Raw genomic sequence first — 6,863 nt, 5'->3', positions numbered from 1 at the left:
AGGAATAAAGCACTAGCCTGGCCTACCTCTTCCTTTAATAATTACTGGTTTCGATATTTCATTACACAACTTGTTTTATGTGTAAATCCAAAGCCAATTGTAGTGGCCAAAGACCAGAAGATCAAAATAAAATTCTCAATTATTTAACACATTAGTAGTGTGGTCACTTGTAATGTTAGGAAATGTGGCAGCTAACTTGCACACAAGCCCCACAAACTGAAAAGTCACAATGACCAAGCAATCTGCTTTAGTGGTGCCGATTTTCCATCAGAACCTGAAAAGTTACTTGGACAATCTAAACCAGTGCCGCATGAAAAGAGCTACTTTTTAATCAGGACAGCGATCAAGATCTCAAAGGAAGAGTTTCATGGCAGTTTTTCCTGAGTTGAGGAGTGACCGATCAGCAAGAGGGATTTCTGAGAAAGGGCCAATGAGAATAATTCAAGCACAAGCCGAGCGGCCATTTTTAGAGTGGCCATTCATTTGGAGAGTGCCAGTGTTTAGAGTGGCTTTGGGTTATCAGGCTTGGGTGAGATACATTGTCTTGTAAGTTTCTCTCCCTTTGTTCTTATCTGTTCCCTCCTTATTTGTTTGGGCATAGTAGATTAGTGAGAATGGCTCCAGGAGCTGTGTTTTGTAGCGAGTGTGGGATGTGGGAAGTCTGGGAGACCTCCAGCCTCCTAGTTAAACACATCTGCACCAGGTGCACCGAACTGCAGATCCTGAGAGAATGAATTAAGGAACTGGAGCTGCAGCTCAACTATCTTCAACTCATATGGGAGAATGAGGAGGTGACAGACCAGACCTACAGGGAGGTAGTCACCCTGAGGTTGCAGGAGACAGGTGACTGTCAGGAGAAGGAGCAGAAATGCACAGCCATTGCAGAATACACCTGTGGCCATTCCCCTCAATAATTAGCATATAACTTTAAATACTATTGAGGGAGATGATCTACTGGGGGGAACCACAGTGACCAGATCTCTGGCACTGTGGCTCAGAAGAGCAGAGAGGTGAAGAGGTCTGAAGTGGTGATAGAAGATTCTCGAGTCAGATGAATCGAGGCGAGGTTCTGTGGGCATGACAGAGACACCCGGATGATATGTTGCCTCCCTGGTGCCAGGATCAGGGATGTTTTGGATCACGTCCATGGCATTCTCAGGGGTTAGGGTGAGCAGCCAGAAGTCTTGGTGCACATTGGCACCAATGACTTAGGTAGACAAGGTGAGGAGGTCCTGAAGAGAGATTTTAAGGAGCTAGGTGGAAAGCTAAGAAACAGGACCTCCTGGATTGCTGCCCGTGAGGGTAAGAATAGAATGATTTGGCAGGTGAATGCCTGGCTGAAGATCAGATGCAGGGGGCAGAGTGAAGATTTATGAATAATTGGGATCTCTTCTGGGGAAGATATGACCTGTTCAAAAGGACAGGTTACACCTGAACCTGAGGGGGTCCAATATCCTTGCAGGCAGGTTGGCTAAAGTTGTCTGGATGGGTTTACACTAATTTGGCAGGGGGAACTGGAGTGATAGTGCTGAAGATGAGGTAGTTGGTTTACAAACAGAGGCAGTGTGTAGTGAGACTCCTAGCAAGGAGAGGCTGATGATAGGGTAAAATTTCAGTCAACAGGATGAGTTGCAACATAAAAAGTGGATAAAATCAAAAAGGACAAATACAGAGCTAAAGACGTTATATTTGAATGTGCGCAGTATATAGAATAAGGCAGATGAATTTGTAGCAGTTATAGATTGGCAAGTATGATGATGTAAATTTAATTGACTGCAAGATTAGGATTGAAAGAAGATTATAGCTGGGAGCTTAATGTCCAAGGATACTCATTGTATCAAAAGGACAGGCAGGAAGGCAAAGGGGGCAATGTTGTTCTGTTGGTAAAAAAAAAAAATTTAAATCATTAGAAGGAGGTAACATAGGTTCAGAAGGTATTGAATCATTATGGATAGAGCTAAGGAACTGCAAGGGTAAAAAGACCCTGATGGGAGTTGTATACAGGCCCCAAACAGTAATAAGGATGTGGTCTACAACCTACAATGAGAGATAGAAATTGCATGCCAAAAGGGCAATGTTACAATTGTAATGGGGTCTTCAATATGCAGGTAGATTGGGAAAATCAGGTTGGTGCTGGATTCGAAGAGGGGGAATTTCTAGAATGCCTGCAAGATGGCATGATTGAGCCCACTAGGGGATCAGCTATTCTGAATTGGGTGTTGTACAATGATCTGGAATTGATTAGAGAGCCAAAGGCAAAAGAACCTTTAGGGAAAAGTGATCATAATATGATCAAATTCACCCTAAATTTTGAGAAGGAGAAGCTAAAGACAGATGTATCAGTATTAAATGGAGTAAAGAGGCATGAGAGGAGAGTTGACTAGAATTGATTGGAAAAGAACACTGACAGGGATGAGGGCAGAGCAGCAATGGCTAGAATTTCTGGAAGCAATTTGGAAAGCACAGGATATTTTCATCCCAAAGAGGAAGAAGTATTCTAAAGGAAAGATGACACAACCATGACTAACAAGAGAAATCAAAGCCAACATAAAAGCCAAAGAGAGGGCATATAATAGAGCAAAAATTAGTGGGAAGTTGGAGGATTGGGAAGCTTTTAAAAACCAACATAAGACAACTAAAAGAAGTTACTCAGAATGTAAAGCTGGGATACAAAAGTAAGTAATCCAAAAATATTAAAGGGGACACCAAAAGTTTCTTCAGATATATAAAGTGTTAAAGGGAGGTGAGTGGATATCAGACCACTGGAAAATTATGCTGGAGAGGTAGTAATGAGGGATAAGGAAATGGCAGATGAACAGAATAAGTATTTTGCATCAGTCTTCATTATGGAAGACACGAGCTGCATAGTGGAAGTTCCAGGTGTCAGGGGTCATGAAGTGTGTGAAGTTACCATTATTAGGGAGAAGGTTCTTTAAAAAACTGAAAAATCAGAAGGTAGATAAGTCACCTGGACCAGATTGTGTACACCCCATGATTCTAAAAGTCATGGCTAAAGAGATTGTAGAGGCATTAATAATGATCTTTTAAGAATCACCAGATTCTGGAATGGTTCCAGAAGACTGAAAAATTGCAGATGTCACTCCATTCTTCAAGAAGGGAGGGAGCCAGAAGAAAGGAAACTATAGGCCAGTTAGTCTGACCTCAGTGGATGGGAAGAAGTTGAAGTTGATTTCTAAGGATGTTGTTTTGGGGCACTTGGAGGCATATGATAAAATAGGTCATGGTCAGCATAGTTTCCTCAAGGGAATCTTTCCTGAAAAATCTGTTGGAATTCTTTGAAGACAATACATGCGGGATAGACAAAGGAGAATCACTGGATATTGTGTACTTGGATTTTCAGAAGGCATTTGACAAGGCTGCTTAACAAGCTATGAGCCCATGATATTACAGGAAAGATTCCAGCATGGATAAAGCAGTGGCTGACTAGCAGGAAGCAAAGAGTGGGAATAAAGGGAACCTTTTATGGTTAGCTGCCAGTGACTAGTGGTGTTCCACAGGGGTCTGTGTTTGGACCAATTCTTTTTACATTATATGTCAATGATTGAGATGATGGAATTGGCTTTGTTGTAAAGTTTGCAAATGATATGAAGATAGTTGAAAGGGCATGGAGTTTTGAGGAAATAGAGAGGCTACAGTAGGACTTAGATTGGGAGAATTGGCAAAGAATTTACAAATGGAATACAGTCTCAGGAAATGTATAGTCATGCATTTTGACAGAAGAAATGAAAGAGTTGACTGTTCTCCAAATGGAGAGAAAATATGAAATAACGGAGACGAAAAGGGACTTGGGAGTCCTTGTGTAGGGATTCCCTAAAGATTAATTTGCAGGTTGAGTCTGTGGTGAGGAAGGCAAATGTGAAGGTAGCAATCATTTCAAGAGGACTGGAGTATAAAAGCAAGGATGTAATGTTGAAACTTCATAAAGCACGGGTCAGGCCTTACTTAGATTATTGAGAGCAGTTTTGTGCCCCTTGTCTTAGAAAGGATGTGCTGAAACTGGAGAGGATTCAAAGAAGGTTCACGAAAATGATTCCAGGTTTGAACAGCTTGTCATATGAAGAGCATTTGGTGGTTCTGGGCCTGTATTCATTGGAATTCAGAAGACTGAGGCGGTGACCTCATTGAAATCTATCGAATGTAGAAAGGCCTTGATAGAATGGATGTGGAGAGGATGTTTCCTACGTGGGAGAGTCTAAGACCAAAGGACACAGTTTCTGAATAGAGGGGCATCCTTATAGAATGGAGATGAGGAGGAATTTCTTTAGCCATAGAGTGATGAATCTGTGGAATTCGTTCCCATGGCAGCTGTGGAGGCCAAGTCACTGGATATATTTAAGGTAGAAGTTGATAGATTCTTGATTAGTTAGGGCATGAAGGGAGATTGGGAGAAGGCAGGAGATTGGGGCTGAGAGGGAAAACAGATCAGCCATGATGAAATGTCAGAGCAGACTCTATGGGCCAAATGGTATAATTCTGCTCCTATCTTATGGTTAGCTGTAACTACTTCTGCAGAGACAAGTAAGGAGGTCATGGCTGGAAGGTCAAAGCCCCTGAGAGGGCATATGAAGAGCTCAGAGGACTAAGAGTTTGTCAGTCTGAGCCAGGGACAGGAGGTCAGAGCTCAAAGTTTGAGAGGCTAGAGCCAAGGTCTGGTGGTCAGAGTTCCAATGTCTGTGAGCTTGAGTGTCTGGGATCAAGAACTGGTGATGGAGGTCCAGAAGTGTCCTGTCCCATTGGAGCGAGTGAGTGGGTGTGTGTAGGAGGGTGGGAAAGAAGCTTGTTTTGCTGTTGTTGTTTTTGTTTGTGTTGTTCTGCTGATCATGGTGGGTATGTCATGTTGGCACTGAAACATGTGGTGACACCTGCAGTCTGTCCCCAGAACATCTTTACATTGTGTTGGCTGTTAATGCAAACGATGCATTTCACTGTATGTTTCAATGATCATGTGATAAATAAATGAATCTGCTTCTGACCTGATGAGTGTAACCATCATTTTTTGTTTGTGTTTCTTTCAGGTTTTCAGCAAGTGCACAATTTTACTTCTCTTCACCTGCATTTCACTGACTGTAAACTCAACCACCTTAAAAGTTGTAAGATAACAAACGAATCAAAATGTTCAAGTTTGCTTTGGATCTCAAAGTCCTGACAACATTGCCTTTGGGTTTCCCCAGGACCACTGCAGATGTAGAACAAGGAGATGAATACCAGAGGCATGGAGAAAAATGCATCAAGCAGCATTTGACAGGGAATGGTATCAAGGAACTGAAATCAGTGGATTCGCGGAGAATGGATGGAATGATTGGGAAATGATCATCGTCCCTGGAGATCAAGTGTCCCGTCACTTCAGGAGATCTTCAGGTGCAAAGATTTACAGTTGTGTCAGCATTGATTTTCTCTCTGTAAGTCAGAACATCTGATTTCAAATATCAGAATCAGTATTAGGCTTATCACTGACATGCGTCCTGAAGTTCGCTGCTTTGTGGCAGCAATAAAGTGCAATACATTAAAGTGAACGGAATGTTAAAATAAGAAATTGAAAATAATAAATAGGTAGAGTAAAAAGATAGCAAAATAGTCCATGCTCTGTTCAGGTCTCTAATGGTGGAGGGGAAGAAGCAGTTCCTAAAGCATTCAGTGTGGGTCTTCAGGCTCCGGAGCCTCCTCCTTGATGGTAGCAATGAGAAGAGGGCACGTCCTGGATGGTGAGGGTCTTTATTGAGGGATGCTGCCTCCTGAGGCATCACCTTTCGAATATGCATTACTCAAGTCCATTTACAACAGAAAAACAGGTTAAAAAAAAAATCTATACCTGCATATGGCAAGATCCGAGCAACATTTAGGCATGGACATAAATACCGGACAGCATAGCAGTGTAGCAGTTTTACAGCGACAGAGATCAGAAGTTTGGGGTCCTATTTTCACCGGTCTGTAAGAAGACAGTACATTCTCCCCCGTGACCACGTGGGTTTCCTCCCACGTTCCAAAGATGCATGTGTTAGTAAGCAGCAGGCATGCGATGTTGGCGTGGCGTCACCCATGGGCCGTGTTGGATATTGATACAAAGGACACATTTCACTGTATGTTTCGATGTTTCAATGTACACGTGACAAATAAAGCTAATCTTTATAGATAAGCAACAATCACTCACCTGTACATCAAATTTTATAACCACTCATCAATTAACAGTTACTAACTCTTTGTTTAAGCTCTCAGATGCACGAATGCCATCTCCAATACCCACCCATCTTGGACTGGATATACCATAACATCATAAAACACAGAAGCAAAATCAGGCCATTTACCCCATCGAGTCGCTGATTTATTTTCCCTCTCAAAGCCCCTCTCCAGCCTTCTCCCCATAACCTTTGACACCCTTACTAAACAAGAATTTATCAGCATCCTGTACCCAATGATTTGGCCTCCACAGCCATCTGTGGCAATGATTTGCACAGAATCACCACCCTCCGGCTAAAGAAATTCACCCTCATCTCTGTTCTGAAGGGACGTGCTTCTGTTCTGATGCTGTGCCCCTGGTCCTGGACTCCCCCACTATAGAAAACATCTACTCTATCGAGACTTTTCAATATTTGATAGGTTTCCATGAGATCTCCCCTCATTCTTCTAAACTCCAGCAAGTACAGGCCCAGAGTCATCAAACACTCTTCATATATTAACCGTTTCATTCCTGCAAACCTCTTCCTGACACTCTTCATTGCTAGCACATACTCCTCAGATATGGGGTCACAAACCTGTAAGAATGCAGGATATCCTACAAATTCTGGAAATCCAGAGCAACACACACAAAATGCAGGAGTAACTCAACAGGTCAGACAACATCTATG

This window comes from Mobula hypostoma, chromosome 2 (genome assembly GCF_963921235.1).
Source record: "Mobula hypostoma chromosome 2, sMobHyp1.1, whole genome shotgun sequence".
NCBI lineage: Eukaryota > Metazoa > Chordata > Chondrichthyes > Myliobatiformes > Myliobatidae > Mobula > Mobula hypostoma.
Note: the sequence above shows the minus strand (reverse complement) of the source record.